General features: G+C 43.6%; 1 protein-coding gene across 1 annotated transcript in view; it reads right to left on the reverse strand.

The window, feature by feature from the left end:
* LOC102384482 (glypican-5-like) overlaps window positions 1–20068 on the reverse strand; it is a 628050-nt gene that overhangs the window by 412099 nt on the left and 195883 nt on the right. The gene's annotated exons all lie outside the window — the stretch shown is intronic.

Genomic DNA, 20068 nt, shown 5'->3' on the forward strand with positions numbered 1-20068 from the left:
CATGTACCCACTTGTATTTATCTGGCAACTGTGCCGTTGCAAGTAGGGTAGATGGGGTATAGTTAGGGACCTACCTAACTCAAGGACATGGCAGGGCAATTTCAAGGGCAGATCCTGGGGACAGCTGCCATTTTTATGGACTGAGTGCGGCGAAGCCCCTCCCCCCATGCCTCTGATTGCCCAAGGGGGCCCAGTGACCCTAACCCTCACTGCTGATTGGTTGTCAGGGCTGTAGGTCATATGGTCCTGCCCCTTGTTGCTGCTTGGTTACAAGAGCTATCCGTCACACAGCCCCACACCACACTGCCAATAAGTGAAAAGGGTTGGGACCTCACGACAGGCAGCCCTCTTAGCCAATCAGTAGTGAGGGGTGGGGACGGCAGCTGTCTTGCTGGTAGCCAGTCAGAATTCACCTTGTCTTTCCAAAAGATGTTCCCATGAAGTTTTAGACAAGGGCAGGGAAATGTGAAGTCAGTATTAACATCTCATGTTCCAGGAAATAATTACTGCCCCATACTCTGATATGCTAAAAATGTTCATACTGTAGCAGAGGTAAATATTATTGCTAAAGGAAACACTCTTGCTTTATAAGAAAAAGTAAGTCTTTCAATACATTTTAAAATTTTAAATTAAGAATGTAAAAAATACTTGAAAAAGGAAACAAAAAAAATCTCTTACAGACTAGAACCAAGCAAAGGCCTCAACTGCACAGAATCCGTCATCCCGGTGTAAATATTTAAAGGAGACAGGGAACCAATGTCACCAGCTTATTTTATACTGATATTATAAAGGTTTTTGTTGTACTGTGCATTCTACCACATGTATAATAAAAACTTTACTGAGCTATGCCTGTCTATCCACCATAAGTGATAAGTGTTTGTGAACATGGATGATTTCAAATATTATCACCTACACAATTTTACATTGTAATGGTGCGTATGCCTCTTAACAGGAAAGGTGTGGGGCAGATCTGCCTCTATCTGTTCTCCCCAGAAATGTTACTGCTACGTAAAATGAAGGAATATTTTCAGTTGAAAGACAGTCATAGTGTAGATATCGGAAATGAAAACAGGGAGGCCATATACAAGTTGCTGAGCAACATGTAAAAATATGAATTATTGCCTGTTCCAATTCAACTTCATAGTATCATAGTGCTCAGGGTCCTACGCCAGGCAGGAACAAGTGCTGGGGCCATATCACCCCAGCCAAATATCTGTCCAACCTCCTCCTGAAGACCTCCAAGGTAGGAGAGAGTACCACCTCACTTGGGAGCCCATTCTAGAGCCTGGCAGCCCTGACCATAAAGTAATGTCTCCTGATGTCCAGCTTGAACCTTCTCTCTAACAATTTGTGGCCGTTATTCCTAGTAACCCCAGGTGGTGCCTGGGGGAACAGAGCATCCCCCAATTCTCGCTGGTTCCCCCGATGAGTTTGTAAATGGCCACCAGATCCCCTCTCAGCCTGCTCTTGTGGAGGCTGAATAGGTTCAGGCCCTTTAGCCTCTCTTTGTAAGGGCTGCCCCGCTGCCCTTGACCATGTGAGTGGCCCTTCTCTGGACCCTCTCAATGCTAGCCACATCCCTCTTGAAGTGCAGCGCCCAGAACTGGACGCGGTACTCCAGCTGTGGCCTAACCAATGTTGCATAGAGGGGAAAGATCACCTCCCTGGACCTACTTGTGATGCATCTGTAGATGCACGACAAGGTGCAGTTAGCTTTACCAACCGCTTCCTTGCATTGGCGACTCATGTCCATCCTGGAGTCAACAATGACTCCAAGATCCCTTTCTGCCACTGTGTTGACAAAAAGGGTGTTCCCCAGCCTATAGGTGTGTTGCTGGTTCCTTCTCCCTAGATGCAGCCCCTTGCACTTGTCTGTGTTTAATTCCATCCTATTTTCATCCACCCACCTCTGTAATTTGTCTAGATATAGCTGGATTCTGTCCCTCCACTCCAGTGTGCCCACCTTGCCCCACAACTTGGTGTTGTCAGTGAAGTTGGACAGCGTGTATTCCACGCCCACATCCAGATCACTGATAAAGATGTTGAACAGTACAGGCCTGAGGACCAAGCCCTGGGGGACTCCACTGCCCACATCTCTTCAGTTCAAAAAAGACCCATCCACCAACACTCTCTTGGTGCAACCATCTAGCTAATTTGCCATCCATCTGACTGTGCAGGCATCAATGCCACAGTCACCTAGTTTTTTTGAGAGAATGTAGTGGGAAGCCATGTCAAAGACCTTCTTAAAGTCCAGGAAGATGACATCCACCTCGACACCCTCGTCCAGGGACATTGTGACCTGATCATAGAGAGAAACCAGGTTAGTCAGGCAAGACCTGCCTTCAGTGAACCCATGTTGGTTGCTCCTGAGCATTACCTCCCATGCTGGGCCGTTGCAGATGTGCTCCTTGATAATTTTCTCAAAGGTCTTCCCAAGGACCGAGGTAAGACTGACTGGCCTATAATTACCGGGGTCCTCCTTTCTTCCCTTCTTGTAAATGGGGACCACATAGGCCCTTTTCCAATCCTCTGGTACCTGGCTAGTACCCCACGAGCACTCATAGAGCCGTGCCAGGGACCCCACTATGACCCCCGCCAATTCCCTCAGCATCCTCGGGTGAAGAGCATCTGGACCTACTGGTGTAAATGCACCCAGCCACTCCAAAAGTTCCCTAACTAGGTTGTCCCTGACCCTAGGCATGGCGGTGCCTCCCCTGGGTCTGTCCACAATTCTAGTGGGGGAGATGTCCCGGTCCCTGTTCAGGAATATGGAGGCAGAGAATTTGTTAAAGAGGTCAGCTTTTTCATTTGCCACAATCACCAGATTGCCAAGCCTATCCTGTAGGGGCCCCATGTTGCCCGGTGCCTTCTTCTTACTTCCTATGTATTTGAAAAAGGACTTTTTATTATCCTGAATTCTAGTCACTAGCCCTAGCTCAATCTCTGCCTTGCCCTTCTTAACAGCCTCCCTGCAGTTAGGATTTATATCTTAAACTTGCTGCAGTGAATTTATATTACAATAATCTAATCTAAATGCATTACATTAATTCTGACATTTTGCAAGGCAATGGGAAGCGGAGCCATGCACTTGGATCAGTACTTTGTATGCTTTGGTTTCATCAAGTATGGGACCTGGCTTTAAATTTACTCAAAGACATAACTCTGTGAAATGAAATATTTGATTTCAGACTCTTCCATACTTTCAAAGAGCAAAACATTTAAATTACAACTGGAAACATAAAACAAGACTCTCATTGTAAAGTTATGTAAGGCTTGGCAGAAGAATAGCATTTGGGTCACATTGCTACATAGAGTTATCTCTGTCATTCACTCAGATCTTGCAGAACATGATTTCAACTTCTTGACACAGGCTAGTGCAAAAAGGATCCTTAATTATTCTAATGTCAGAGTGTAATCAAGGATTAGACCTGCCAAGCCAAATCTTTATGAATTATTTTTAAGACAGTTCTAACAAGGGAATAGATGGTGTGAAAAATGTACAAAAAATGAATTTTTCCCTAGGTAAAATTTTATTTGAAAACTTTGGGAAATTTTTTGTTTTGCTTTTTCATTTTTTTTTGGTTCATTTTGGTCTTTTTTGGTTTTTCCATCACATGTTTCAAACTTATTCAAACAAATAATTGTGTTGTGACTAAATATTTTTTGGGCCAAACAAAATAAAATTGTATTGTGTGCTGATTTAATTTTTTGGTAGGATGATGAAAATGGTATTTTAAGTCTAAGTCTAACAAGATATATTGCTTCAAATTTTTTCACAGTAAAACTTAAATTTCCCATTGAAGTTAAATTGTTTCTGAAAAAAGATCAGTTTGATGAAACAGTATTTATCAGCAGAAAAGTTCAATGAAAAAGACTCAGCCAGATCTTCTGCAGGGAGAACAGATTGGTCAACATATGTTACAGGTTACATTTCATTCCATTTCTTGGCTTTCAGGGGATCCATTTATGTTTCCTTTGTCATCACTACACCAGAAAAGAGGAGAAATGCTACATAAATTAAAGTATAACCTAGCTTTTATGATTCCATAGAAGGATTCATACAAGATGAGGAATATAATAATTATTTGTCATTTGATCTCAGCAACTGAGATCATGGCCATTTTACTAGATATGAAACATACCCTACACAGAAGAGCTTGATACTCAACAGACAAGGTGGGTAAAGGAAAATGGAGCTTTAGAGATGCAAAGTGACTTGCTGGGTTTTACACAGCATGTCAGTAACAGAACCAGGGAGAGAATCCAGACCTTTTCAATCCCTAATCAATTCCTTCTCCACTAGACCACACTGCTTATTCACCAAAGATCTACCAGGCCTTTCTCCAATTGCTATTTGCCACATCTATTTCAGAAGCATGTGGACTAGCTGATCAGAATCTGATTTTTATTCTTCAACATGGACTAATTCTGATGCTTCATTAGAAGGGATAATTTTCTGTAATGCACCTTTCCTCCCCTCCTATATGCAACACACTCCTCTCCCTTATCCTACCCTGCATGGCAGCTTGGCCAAAATATGTGGCTTTCCTCAGAAGACAGACCTCCTCCATCCCAGGAGGTGCAAGGCTTTCCCATTATCTCAATGGGCAGACTAGTGCACCTCCACAGCCCTACCTAGTTCTGACTTGTGGAGGCACCTGACTTCCCCAGTTTGGTACCAGGCAGACATATATCCCTAGAGTATGCAGGGAGTTACCTACAAGCAGCCAACAGAAAATACCTTGTTGTATGGGGTTGTATTCCTGAACTCAGGACTGCACATTACAAACATGATTCATCTTTAGTTTTGAAGAGATGCGTAACTGAATTAGGGAAGAGAGAGTAAGGTGAGCCAAGAACTCAGGTCTCCTACTTCCTGGCCAAGTCCAGTATTTTCTCACATACATGTCCTGGAGCACATGTAGCCCTGTGGGGTCAGGCCAACTCTAAGGATCTCAATATTGCACTGTTAGACAGGAGGGTGTGACACAATTGCACATATTCAAACACACAAATCAATTAGGTGCACACACACACACACACACACACACACACCCAACTTAGGCACATACACATCCAAACCAGCCTAGGCACATGCATACTTATCACCAATTCAAGCACATACACACCCATACCAAAAATTAGACAACAATCAGTTGTCAATACCTACACACTCGGTACACATACACAGATCACCAATTCATATATTACATGCTCGATGACATATATGTATATTCACCAATTCACACACATATCATCCACCTACACACAGGTGAGTTCCTAACTTAGATGGTACAGTGTGTACTTGGGGTACCTGGGATACTTGGAGGAAGGTTAAGGAGAGAGAGAGTCAAAGTGCAGGGAGTGAAAGTTGCCGGAACCAGGATTAGAACCAGTAGACTAGAAAGAAGCTGGCTGAGGAACTGAGGCTTGGGGTTCCTTAAGGTCAAGTGGCCCCAGGGTTACTTGAGGTCACTGGTGCAAGGGAAAAAGCCTGGTGGCAAGGAGGAGACAGCTAGGAAAGAAACTGAGGCAGAAACCTGGGAGCTCAGGGGAAAAGGCAGTGGGGACAAGACAGTGGCAAAGAAACAGGGAGTTTGGAGGCAGAGAGGAGCTCAGGACAGGTGTTGGAGGTGGTGGTGAGCCAGAAACAGGAGAGGGAGAAATGAGACAGAGGGGAGAGGAGCAGAGATTGGAACAGGGACGGAACTGTAGTAAAGCAAAACCCAACTCAGGGGTCCAAATAACAGTTTTATTAAACAGACAACACACTACACAGCCCCATGAAGTTATTGGTACACACACACACACACAAGCACTCACAGGCAGCAGGAGAAAGAGACTCAGTGGAAGGGCTGGAGTCAAGGTAGGGAAGAGAAGCAGAGTCCAAGTCCTTGGTTGAAGAGGGGGTGGGGGTGATAGCTACCTATTCTGGCTGGAAAGGGGTCCTTGTCCAGTAGGTGTTGTCCAGAGGGGGTTGCCAGCAGGGCCTCTGGGTGGATAGGTGCTGTGGCATGGTGCTGGTCCAGATAGAGAGGGCATCCCAAGGAGTTAGTCTTCACTACTACTTTTATGGGGCAGACTAGTAGAGTTGCTGGTTCTGCAGGGTCTTTTGTCTTTCAAATGCTGGGTTCTTGTCTCTGTTCCTGGGTGAGGTCCGTGGTTCCTGGATGAATCAATGCAAGGGGATGGCCCAGTCCTTACAGGCCATTCAGTAGAGGCCTGCTACCATTGTATTTCAATCATTCCCAATCATTCTCATTCATCCAGGAACCAATTTACATGGGAGGGGTACGTGACTCATACAGCTCAGACACAGGGGATGCCCGGGAAGAGGACATAAGATGGAGACTTGACATACAAAATGGAAACTTGACATGACTTTGGTTCACTTACAAACACAGACCTAAACCATACAATATCCATATGAAACAATAAAAATCAATACGAAAATGATAAAAATACAATATACAACAGTAAAAATCAATACAAACCTAATAATAATACAATATAAAACAGTGGATATCCAAAACCAAAAACTTGCTACCAAAATAAAAATGTTAACGCTTATCCTAAGTCTGAGCTCGCTTATGCTTGTCTATGAGGAATAGAGAGGGAGAGAAAAAAAAAGGCAGAAATAATTGGGGAAGGGAAGGGAATGCATATCTATCATATATATGTATTAAAAAAGAAAAACTGGGGGTTTTGCTACACACAGTGCTAAACTGCCTTGTTTTTGAGAGGCAAAATGAAGAAAAAAAGATTTTCCCAGAATTATGGCTGCATAGAATAGGGACAGAGACTAATCTTCAGGTGATGCACCTTCCCTTTCCTGATGACAACTTAAAAGTTTTATACAAAGCTGTGAAAAGAGAGACTGCAGGTATGATTCATAATATACAAATAATGAACACTATCACAGATGCTTTTAGAACTCCATTAAGGTAATAAGCATAGTGTCAATTAAAACGTAGAGGGAAATACAACTTAAAAAGCAAATCTTCAGAAATTTACTGTGACAGGTGATTTTTCTGCTAACTATTCTCAAGAAGTTGGGAACCTGTTTCCCTGTTGTTACTTTCACATCATCGTAGGGTAGTGCTACCAACAGCAGACATGTCAAACTCATGAGGCTGACTTTAAACAAACAGGATTGTAAATTGATTCACTTCAGGTTTTTTTTCTTTTCTTTTCAACTTTGAGGGCAAGAAACTTGATTTTTGTTCTAAATGGAGGCTTAGATTGTCTTGTAAATCACCAGATGCTGGAAGCTGCTGTAAGAAAAAACCCCATCAAATTGGTGCAATAAAAACTGGGAGAGACAGCAACACTTGGGAATAATTACTGAAATTAGGGGGGGAAAAGCTAACTTGCTGTTTTGCCAAATTATTTTTTCAGTTACCTCAGAAATGTCTAGACTAATCCTTAGTTAACAAAGACAAAGACAATTACTTGAAAACTTAATTTTTCAAATTTACTTCCTTGAATTTCTAAGTTTTGCATTAAATCTTCTAAGCTTCAACTGTTAACTGATGAAAAATTATCTCATTTCTTCAGTTCTGATAATGCCAAGATGTCATCTTGATGAAAATAAACAAAATGCATTTGCCGTAGGTGAAAAACTACACTCTCGTATTCCTGATTCATTGTTGCTTCCTGAATTATCAATAACCAGTTATAATGCCATATATTTTTCTTCCGCTGTTTGCTCTAAATGTCAAGGGCTCTTAAATATTTGTCTTTCTGAAAAAAGTTAACTAAAGTTTGATCTTAAGTGTTCCTATTATGTTTTCTTTTGTGAACTTTCCTGAGCATAGAAACAGACACGAATATATGAAGATTTATTTGACCCCTAGCATTTGCCCTTTAAAGAAAGATTGTTTGTAATTATAGCAAAGGCTTAACAAAATAAATTGAAAAAAATTTCATTCAAAAGCTTCTGAACCCTCACAGCTTGAGCGACCTTAAAAATTAAGGTCATATTTAATATACCTAATATAATCAAACAAGGGAAAAATGTCATGCCCTTCTACACTTGGAGAGAATCTTATCTCCCTAAAGCAGGAGACCTTTTCACCATTTCATAACATAATTTTGCTCTGATTGCATAAAGGGATGCTCTGAAATTATAAAATTAAAGCCTTTTAAGTGGTTACAACTGGAATTATTATTAGAAGCACTGGCATCTCTTTAAACAGTTTTTGCTCTCAGCTATAATCCATCATAATCCAATGGGTCAACATCTATCTCCCTTGACAAATTTTATTATCCCAGTGTTTTTTCCTTGGGTTGAGAAGATATGAGGGGGCAGGGACAACTCATCACACAATCCAGTGGGTCATTGCATAGGGTAGCAGAAGTGAACAGGCAGAATGTTTAGCCCTAATTAATGGTTAGCATCTTTTAAACTGTCAGTGCAGTCGAACAGGAGAGTATGAGGGATGTGGTCAGCACTATTTATTTTGCAAAAGGTGAAATAGTGATGGCCTTCCTCATCCATGAGAAAACAGTTTGGACCAATACAGTGACATGGGTACAAAGAAAATAAGCTTTTGTGCTCATATTATTTGCAAAGTTAATAAATATTAGATATTGGGCAAGATGCACATTCTTGCAAGCTTCATTAAGTCAAAAAGGCAGATGTCAGATATTTAAATATTTTTTTTGTAAATATTTTTTGTAGTTTTAATAATTTTTTGTACTAAAAATGTATAATGTGGGTTTGTTTCCAGGCATCGATATGAAAAGCGTAATGCAAAGACTGCCCATCCATTCAGTAAGGTTTCATCTTTCTTCTTTTTTTGAATAAAAAGGTCAAGTTTTCAGAGTAGACTATTTATTGGAAAAGATTAGCACTGCACAAAATAGAGAAGAGAGTAGCTTTTGCAAACCAGCCATGAAATTGCTTATTAAAAAGTAAGTGCCCTGCTAGATCTTTTTGCGCTCAGGTGTACCTTTCTTTTGCGAATCTCTTCTATAGAACAGACAAGATTCTTCATGTTTTGCTGCAATTTCATATATTAACAGTAGACAGAAATTCTGGATCAAATTCTGCAATTGTTACTTCAGCAAAATTACAATCATCTTCCACAGAGGTTTTGCTGAAACAAAGGGCGAAACACTTTCACAGAGTTTGGATGATGGACAAAAGTTTTGATTCAGCAGCACACTTAAGCACTTGCTTCAGTGCATTCTGATAAAGCAAAGCTTTTATCACATTCTTAAATCCAATTTTCCTCATTTGCTTTTCAAAGGGGCATGTAGGTCAGGTTATCAAACAATTTATCAAATATCAGAGTGCACAAAAACACTAAAGTCAATTTCGATGATCTTTTGAGGTCCCCTCCAGCCCTTAATTTCTATGATTCTACAATTAGCTTTTCGCTATTTTTTAGGATTTTTTTTTAATTCCTATTAATATGCAATAATTTTAAGTAATATTTATCCATCTTAAATATGAATGGATATAATAAAGCATGAGGAGGATCATGATTGTTTTACCCCCCTAATAATATACCTAAGATCAAGTACTAATCTTTTCTGACAGTTATCCCTTGTTAGTGGTGACATTTGTTCTTAGATATTGACAATCGAGGAAGCTTAAGACTAATTTTATAATTAACTGCAATAATCCAGTACAGAAAGGAAATTCTATTGGGAATCAATCCAAGTGAATCACTTTAAAAGCTCTCAGAAAAATTAGGTAATTCTCAGAAGTTAACACAAGAAGAAATCAATTAAAAGATTTCCATTTAATTTAATTTCCATTTTCTCACTTCTCAAATTAATTACATTAAATTGGAACGGTGATGGTACATCATGTTTTTGTTTATTCACATACTGATGTGTTTCTGTGCCTTTGGAAAAACAAAGTTATAGAGAAAAATTAACAGTATATTACTAAAAGACTGAACTATATATCCACAAAGTTAGGGCTTATCACTTAGCACAAGCACCAGTGAAAGACAAAGGGAGAACATAACCTGCTATAGTCACATTAGAATAACTCCCCATAAGGGTATTCTAGAGTAAGAGTGTTTTTTACAAGCTTAGCTTTAGAAGAGGTTTAAGCTAAACCATGACATGCCACTCTTATTCTGGGCTAGAGCTCCTCATGTTGAAACAGACAGGAAACTCATCCATCAACTGTGTAAGCACGTCATGGCTATGGACAGACATTGAAAAACCCAGAGCCTGAATTGATTCAATCTTTGCAGGATAGTCTGCAAGTGAATAGACATTCACTTTTGAGCCTGGAAATGCAGACACATACCTGCAGTAGCTCAGGCCAGAAGCTGGGGGTGGGTGGAGGGGGGGGCGCTAGAGCAAGCCCTCGGCTGGAGAGAAACTAAGCTGAGGTGGGGTGTGGCCAGGCCGGGGCAGGCCGGAGTATGATTAGGGAGGGGTTTAAACCCCCAGCCTGGCCTGGAGGGAGAAGGAAAAAGCAACCCCTGTCAGGGGTCCCCAGCCTCCCCACCCGCACTCACTTGCTGGCTGGTGGCAGGAGCAGAGGTGGGGCCAGACCCTGGTAGCCTGAGGGGAAGTGGAAGTTTAATCCCTCTGTTGGGGAGAGGGCGGGGGGAGTTTGGGCACTGACAGGCTCCGCTTGTACACCCAGGTGTGTGCGCCCAGAGCCGTGGCAGCCAGACATCAACAGCCTGAGAGAAAAGGGGGGGGTTAATACCTCCATTGCAGGCAGCAGAGGTGGGGGAAATGACATCGTGCCCTGAGCCAAGTCCTTCTGAGGAGTAGCCAGATGGCCACGGGGAGAGAGTGGGGAGGTGGGATGTGACCTGGCTGCAGGGGCAGGGGGAGCCAGGGCTAGTTACAGAGCCCAACTCAATGCTGCCCCCCATTGCAGCAATGCAGCCCAGGCTGGGGCAGCCCCAGGGGGCAGAGGGCAGTGCCCGCCACCTCCAGCCTCCAGCCCCACGCAGGGCCTGTGGTTTACAGGTGGGCTACAGCTGCAGCATTGCTCCCTGCCCCCCTCCCTCTCCCAGTGGCAGAGGAGCAAATTTATTGTGGTGGGCAGAGGTGAAGCACTTGTCACCTGCCGCCTGCTCGCAGTGGTGCCGGGTGATTGGGGCAGGATGTGGGCAGTGGTGGGGGGAGGCAATGGATCTCTGCAGCCTGATCTGGCCTGGCCCCACAGCCCAGCAGTGCAGCCCAGTCCAGCTTGGCCTAGCCCAGCCCTGCCCCACAGCCCAGGGGCATAGGCAGCAACTGGCTTGCAGCTGCCTGACTCTCCCTTTCCCAGCGGCAGAGTGAACTATCATGGAGGGTGGAGGTGAGGCACCTGTTACCTGCCACCTGCTCACAGCAGTGCTGGGCACTTGGGGTGGGCTGCCACAGGCCAGTTGCTGCCTATGCCCCTGGGCCGCGGGACCAGGCTGGACCGGGCTGCACTCCTGGGCTGGAGGACTTAAACCAAGGAGGGGTCTGGGACTCAAGTTCCATAAACCACTTTTACCTCAATCAGTTAAGAATGATACTACATTCAACCAGGTTTTTCTGAAACCGGTTTCAACCATTTCCAAATTGGTTTATATGCACTGAATGTATGTTCTGTTACAGGTTTAAACCAGTTTCTGATTACTTAAGCTGGTTTATGTGTAACTTCTGTCCCTAGCCCATATGTATAATTAGTCCCATTACCTTCAATAGATCTGACCACATACTAACTTTTCATCAGCCTAAGTCAGGAGTTCTTAGCTTGGACCACTTAGACAATGGACCTAGTTGAAGAGTATATCGCTCAACATGAGCAAGTGTGGCACAGCATAGCCCTGAATTTAAGGTTGGTGAAGGTAACAGAAACTACTTTGTAATTATATGAGGAATGGTTTTCTGGCATGATGTACACGTAGAGCACTGTGGTACACATATCTTAGCCTATACACATTGGTACACATATCTTAGCCTATAAACCAGTGTTCCCAAATTAGGTGAATCAGCTGTGCCGGGATGTGTCCCAGCATAGCTGATCTGTTTTAACACAAGAAAGAGATGTCACCCATGTCACCCAGGGTGTGGGAGATTCCTTACTCTCTATCAATGCTGACCTTGTGAAGGAACACCTCGAGAGGCTGGATACCTTCAAGTCAGCCAGCCCTGACAGTCTACACCCCTGGGCACTCAAGGAGCTGGCAAGCATCATAGCTCAGTCCCTGGCACAGATCTTTGAGAACTCCTGGCACTCTGGTGAAGTGCCCAATGATTGGAAGAAGTCCAATGTGGTGCCTATCTTCAAGAAAGGGAGGAAAGTGGATCTGGCAAACTACAGGTCCATCAGCCTAACTTCTACGCCGGGGAAGGTCTTAGAAAAGATTATCAAAGAGACCATTCTTAACAGACTGGCTGATGGCAACATCCTGAGGGACAGCCAGCACAGGTTTGTTGCGGCTAGGTTTTGCTTGACCAATCTTATTTCCTTTTACGACCAGGTGACCTATCACCTGGACAACGGAGAAGAGATTGATGTCATATATCTTGACTTTAAAAAAGCCTTTGAGCTGGTATCCCATGATCACCTCTTAGCAAAACTGGCCAACTGTGGCCTCGGCTTCACCATGACCCACTAGCTGGGGAATTGGCTCCATGGTCGGACCCAGAGGGTGGTGGTTGACATAAGTCAATCGTTGTGCTGCCCTGTGACCAGTGGGGTCCCTAAAGGCTCTGTCCTTGGGCCTATACTATTCAACATCTTCATTAATGATGTGGACATTGGTGTCAGAAGCAGACTGGCCAAGTTCACCGATGACACCAAACTTTGGGGTAAAGTGTCCACACCTGAGGACAGGAGGGTGATCCAGGCTGACCTTGACAGGCTCAGGAAATGGGCAGATGACAACCTGATGGTGTTTAGCACTGAAAAATACAAGGTTCTCTACCTTGGGAAGAAAAACCTGCAGCATGCTTATTGGCTCAGCAGTGCTACCCTGGCTAACACTATGAACAAAAGGGACTTGAGGGTCATGATTGACCACAAGAAGAACATGAGCCATCAATGTGATGCTGCATCTAGTAAAGCAAGCAAAACTCTGGCTTGCATCCATAGGTGCTTCTCAAGCAAATCCCAGGATGTCATTCTCCCATTGTACCTGGCCTTCATGAGGCCACAGCCAGAGTACTGCATCCAGTTTTGGGCTCCACAGTTCAAAAAAGATGTGGAGGAACTTGAGAGAGTCCAGAAGAGAGCCACGCACATGATCAGGTCAGGAAAACAGACATTATGAGAGGCTGAGAGCTATGGGACTCTTCAACCTGGAAAAGTGCAAGCTTAGGGGTGATCTGGTAGCTGCCTATGCATTTATAAGGGGTGCTCACCAGGATTTGGGGTTTGACTGTTCACCAGAGTGCCCCAAGGGATGACAAGGTTGAATGGTCACAAACTCCTTCATGACTGTTTCAGGCTGGACATAAGGAAGAACTTCTTCACTGTCTGGGCCCCTAAAGTCTGGAACAGACTGTTGCTGGAGGTGGTTCAAGCACCTACTTTGAAAACCTTCAAGAGAAATTTGGAATGTTATCTTGCTGGGATCCTATGACCCCTGCTGACTTCCTGCCCCTGGGGCAGGGGTCTGGACTCAAAGAGCTTCCGAGGTCCCTTCCAGCTCTAATATCTATGAAATCATTGTCCTACAGTGTCGGGCTCCTGCTGCCCCCTGGTATGGCAAGGGCCCATTCCTGAATGACGTTATTCATGGTGTGCTTGTGCAAATGTGGGAACCCTAGGGTTCTCTGCTGGCAGGGTTCACCTCAGAATCCCCAAGGTTCTCAACAATCTCCAGGCGTGCTTTTGCAAGTGGGAAAGCCTGGGTGTAGCTTTGCAAATGAGGAAACATGGGCAGGCACTTCCAGGGCTTCAGTGGCCTGATCCGACATGCCCTGGGAATCCTACACACCCACAGAGCAATTTCCAGGGTGCACAGGATAAGGCCTCTGAAGCCCCGCCTGCTTGGCGCAACTGGAGAATGCAGGCATTTCATCTCTGGGCTGCCTGCACTCTCCCACCTTATACACTGGCACAGATTAATAAACAGTGAAAGACCTGTACGACTTGAAGAGAAACTGGAAACTACTTTCTGAAACTACTTTTTGCTGGGGCTGTAAGTTTGGGCGTTTGTGGCATGACAAAGGACATGGACATCTCTTTGCTTTTGCACAGCAGCAGATAGCTTTTTGCACAACAGCAGACAGAGCAAAAAGCAGAGCAGTAAATGGGGCAGGGAGTACAAGGAAAGAAGCAGGAAGCAGAGCAGCATATCAGGCAAAGGAAGAGGATCAGAGTGGCAGTTGGAGAGAGTGTATGTGAAATTTGCAGCACAACTGCCAAAAGGTTGGTCCCCACTGGATTAGATCCAGAGAGCAGCATTGTAATGCAAACTACTGCTCTGCTTCACTTTAGGATGTTTTCTTTTGTTAAAATACTTGCATTTTCCCTTCCCCTGGGGTTTTTGGTAGTTTCTTCAGTTGTACCTAGTTTCTTATAGTTTCTTTACATACCTACAGAACAGCTAAAGTTTTGACAGTACCAGAAAAAGAAGCCTAGCTGCTCTCAACAATGCAGATATGGCTGAATTTCCATTGCTGTTTGTTTCTTCACGCCTCTAGCACTTTCAAAGGCATCAATTAGAACCAAACACAGGCCCAATTTTTGTGACGCAGATATGTGGATTGTGACCACTAACTTCTTCTGCATGAACAGTTAACAGACTATATAACAGCTCATAATGAACCTGAGCTGCATTTGACCTAAAGGTCACGGAGAGGTCAGTGACTCAATATTTGCTCTGTTCCCTGAGCCATCCAGTCTCCCCTATACAATTTTCTGTCTTCAGGGATACACAATCATGCTGTAAGTGACATTTTAGCTGACCCAGACTTGCATTTGGCTATGGACAAGCAATTACATTATTTTCTAAGCAAACTGCTGTTAATGTTTAGCCCAGCAATGCTTCTAAACTGATTCCTCTTGCCTCCTGTCCTCGCTGGTCAAGATGCTCGCAAACAACACGCTGGCACGTATCAACTGATGCATCTCGTGTAAAACTAAGGAAGTGATACTCCCACTGTACTCAGCACTGGTGAGACCACAGTTGGAGTACTGTGTTCAGTTCTGGGCACTGCACTTCAATAAGGATGTGGAAAAACTTGAGAGGGTCCAGAGAAGAGCCACCCATATGATCAGGAACTTGCAAGGCAAGCCGTATGAGGAAAGGCTGAGGGACCTGGCCCTCTTTAGCTTAAAGAAGAGAAGGTTGAGAGGGGACTTGATAGCAGCTTACTGCTATATCAGAGGAGTGCATCAGGAACTTGGTGAATAGCTGTTCACTAGGGCACCCCTGGGGAAGACCAGGACCAATGGATACAAACTCCTGGAAGACTGCTTCAGGCTTAATACCAGGAAAAACTCCTTCAGTCATTGTGTCCAGATTGTGAAATAAACTCCTTCCAGAGGTGGTGCAGTCACCTACCCTGGAGGTTTTCAAGAGGAGACTGGACAGTCACCTTGCTGGGCTCACTTGACCCCAGTTGTCTTCCTGCCTAGAGTTGGGGGGCTGGACCCAATGATCTACGAGATCCCTTCCAGCCCCTAACAATCTATGAATCTGTGAAAAGTCTGGCCTTCAACAAGCTCTTATTAGAATTAAGCACTATCAGTGCACAATGCTATATGATAAATCTAAACAAAGGCAATAAGCAGGACTCGGTTGCTCACTCTGGCTAAGTACAGACAGTCAAAAAGCCTGAAGTTGAATCTATTCAGTCTTTGCAGGTTAGTCTAAACTGCAGAGATTAAACTGAGAAACAACTGGACACATTCATTTTTGATTCAGAAAATGCAGCCACATGCCTGTGGGGGCTCAGGCCTGAAGCCAGGGGATGCTAGAGCATGGCTCTCCAGCACACAGCTAGCATGGGCTGTGTGTTCACTTCCTCTTTCTGCTGCCCCTTCAGGTCTCTGGGATTTGCAGTCCAAAATCACAGCTGCAGGACTCTCCAGGTTTGCTCATCACTTCCTCTTCCTGCTTCCACGTGTCTCTGGGATTTGTAGTCCACAGTCACAGTCAGCAGTAACTTTCAGTAAGTTTAGCCACAAGGCACTTCTGTACTCAGGGGAAGGTGGGTTTACCCCCTATCCCTGGCCCCAGACCTCAGCTGAGGTTTGCCTGGGAAGGGAAATCCATGCCCTGCCCCCAAACCTTCTCTGCTGGAGAAGACAGTACAGCCCAGTCTAGGGAAAGCATGCTGGGATGCTGGGAGACTGTGATTTAACTTGAACTAGGGAGGGATCTGGGACAGAATTTCATAAACCGGTTTAAACCAAATCAGTTATGTCTGATATTACATTCAACCAGGTTTATCTTAAATCAGTTTCAGCCATTTTGAAATGGGTTTATGTGCACTGAGCTTCTGTTCTGTTACAGGTTTAAACCAGTTTCTGATCACTTAAAACAGTTTGTATGTAACTTCTGTCTAACATTACTTCTGATGTTTATATTATTCCAATTATCTGATATGGGGGTATCAAACTGGTTTGGTACCCTGCAGGCTGGATCAGGACCATGGGGCTCTTCACAGGCTTGATCTAGAGCCACCTTTGGCCATGGACCAAGTGGTGCCAGAGAGCAATGGGGGTTAACACAGCTGTCATGTGCCTCCCACCGCCAACATATCCGTAACAGGGCTCCAGTCCCTGAATTCCTGCACTCTCTTGGAGCCCCGTAGCCAAATGACAGCTTTGCAGGCTAGATCTGGCTCATAGGTTATATGTGTGTAACCCCTAATCTAACATGTTTCATGGTTTATCTTCAAGCTTTGACATTAGTTTAGGAGGTAACATTTGTACTGTATTTTTCTAATTTTTTTTTCTATTTTGCAAAATGGGTAACATGAACCATTTATGTAATCTGCATGAGACTCCATTTCTGTTTTAAATGACTATCTGCATTTCTCAAGATTAAGAAAAAGATGCTTTTGGAGGAATAAATCAGTGTGGTTATACGCAACTAACATATAGTGTTTGGAGCGAGAAACAACCTCTACACTTAAACCACTCAAGGACTTTGACAAAATGGCAGTATACTATGAAGGCCCACAATTTTCTCATGCCTGTTACATCTGCAGCAAGACTAATATGCTGGTGGTCTGATTACTCAAATAAGGTTCCTCTCATCTTTTAATCTGGAAGAGAAAGCAGGATAGGGGCACTAAACCTTCAGGTTCTACGTGTTCGACCTATTTTCACATGGGATTTTGTTCACCTGCTTAGGCAAAGTTGTGTTCTCAGAGTCTGCAATGAAATAAGAATGCAGCCTGCCTGGTGGACTGTCCCTCAGAGGATACAAAAAAAAAAAAGAAAACAAAAACAAAAACAAAAACAACAATAACAACAGAGTGAGAAACACTTTAGTTAACTATGGGTGTCTACAAAGGGTACAACCGACACATCTAAGTCTATGTTTGCAGTCTCTATTGTTACTGCTGTATAATATGAATGCATCTGAACTATCTTTAAACTAGCTTGTTTGGGTACCAGCAATTGTGTAACCATGGCAGCATACACTCAGTGTGGACTATCTACTTGGATGTCTTCCTTGTCTTGGAGGCAAGATTTTCAGCTCATATCAAGAGTCATACTACTGTTGCTAGACTGCTACTAGTATTCAAGCTAGATTGTTTAAAGGTAGGTTAGCTACACCTACACTAACACTACCTTGTGGTCATAGTAGTGACTCCTAAGACACCTCCAAGGTACATAGCAGGCACCCACAAAGAAGTCTCTTTTAGGAAAATATATATGGGAAAAATTCCTAAAACTGAATGTGGAAAAAACAAAGATCTAGTCGAAAATTCTACCAGCAGGAACTGCCTCCCCCTGCTGGAGACAAAAAGTGATTGAGCTGTAAAGCAAATCAATTTAGGGTGACGTGCAACACACGGACCATATTAAGGACACTTAAAACATGAGCAGCTGCATATTAAAGCTTGTTACCTCATGCTAAATACCCTCCAAGCGTCTCAAAGTTACACCATTTCAGGTGAGGGTTAACTCTTGGCTGTGCTACCTAGCTCATGTTAGGGTAATTTCAGTCTGCTCCATAGAGATAAAACAATCAATTCTTCAGTTCTTCAGCATCATAGGATGCACCACTGTGAACACCCTATCCTCCCGCAGCAGGGACAGAGACCAGGTCCCTCTAGCAGCAAGTAAGAGCTATGCAGTCAAGAAATGGTATTAATTCTTAATGTGCGACTGCTCACAGCATGGTCTAACTTGAACTGTACTTAAAAATTCTGTAGATTTAGTATGGACTAGGTGTAATGTGTAACTTCACCCTTAGAAAGTCTGCATGCTTGTCTAAAATTCCATCCAGATCCAAAATGCAGCATTATCAAGGTCACATATGTTAGGCTAGATTTTAAAAACGAGGTCTCTTTGCCATGTTGCCAACTCTAGACAATGACAACATGCGTTTGCTGCTCACAGCCTCTCAAAAGGTTGCTTAAAAGATATAAGGCGCCAGTCCCTAATGTTCCAAGGTTACCTCATGAAAGGCATCTACTAAAATTAATTTCAGCAGCAGATCAGAGTGCTATGATTCTAAAATCAAATGTTATCAAACTAGCTGAAATAACCGTAGAACTTTCCACTATTACTAAACAAATGTGCCAGTAACAATGCCAGTTCTCAGCTTCCTTAAAAGATCAGGGTGACCTTTCCCTTTCACAGAAAATGGCAACATAATAATTTGGGTTAAAAAAATGTAGAACCATTTATTAATTTCTTTACTAAGATTACAAACCCCTTCACTTATGATTTGCTGACAGGATATGTCATACTTAGCTCATTTTCTCCTGCTTATTTTGTCTATTCACTAATTAAGTAATTCTAGGGTAACATTCTTGACTCAAGAACTTATTCAAGAACTGTAAGAGGCATTGTAACACTCTGTAGTGTCATTAAGGAAAGCCCAGGAATTACTGATACATAGATGGTGTTTAAATTGTTTACAAGATATTTCTAACATAGTGACAAGATGCAATGTATTCCTAAAGCAAATTCTAAGATTTCCCTCTTTCCTCCTGAGAAACTCGTTCCTTTTGGATTTCCCTTCCAATGTCATTAACTTGTATTGTCTACACTGGGCGTGTCTACACAAGATATTATTGTGCAGTAGCTCCTTGCTACTGTGCAGTAGCACTGGCAGGCACTAACTGTGATGCAATGCTACTGCACAGTAGCTTATTGCTACTCTGCATTAGCGTCAGAAAAAAATGTCCAGGGACGCAACTGTGCAGTAACGCTAGTTACTGCACAGTCATTTAGTATTTGGATAAGTACTTAAGCAAGTACTAAATGACTGCACAGTAACAACTGCACAGTCCACTGTTCATCACTAGACTATAATGTTTTTGTTTCCTTTGCTTCCTAGTCCAACCCTATTTCCCCTTGTTATTAATAGGACTTTTGCCACTGAATTTATTGAGGAGGGTTAGACTTAAAGCTTAGTAGAGTCAACAGAATGATTTAAATTTATGTCAACAGACTCTAGATCAAGCCTTTGGTTTCCAAACAAATGTAAGCATCTCTGCAACTTCTCTCCTTAAGTGGGAGCCACTGACTCTGAACATGGTGAGCAGTGCGATGTGGCTAGTATTTGCTTTGGATTTGGCCAATTCAGGGGACAGTGATTAGATTCAGTGATTTGAATCACTGTCCCGAATCGATTCGACCAAATCTGATTCGGAGATTCAGCTGCTGCCGAATCTCCAAATCACACAGGCCCATCCCCCACTCATTCTCCCAGCCCTGACAATGGCTGCCCCACCCACCCCAGCTCCCAGCACTTTGGAAAAAAAAAAGCCCCCACTCACCAGGTGCTGCCTGCTGGGAGGGCAGTCCCTGCTGCCCCCCACTTCTCTGTGCTGCATGGGGGGCTCTGTCCCAGTTCCCCAACCCCCACCCACTCTCCCAGCCCTGCCTATGGCTGCCTCTCCTGGCCCAGCTCCCACCCTTTAAGAAAAAAAAAAAAAAAAAAACCCCCCCCCCCCGGCGCGCGGG

The sequence above is a fragment of the Alligator sinensis genome, unplaced genomic scaffold (genome assembly GCF_000455745.1).
Source record: "Alligator sinensis unplaced genomic scaffold, ASM45574v1 scaffold237_1, whole genome shotgun sequence".
Lineage (NCBI taxonomy): Eukaryota > Metazoa > Chordata > Crocodylia > Alligatoridae > Alligator > Alligator sinensis.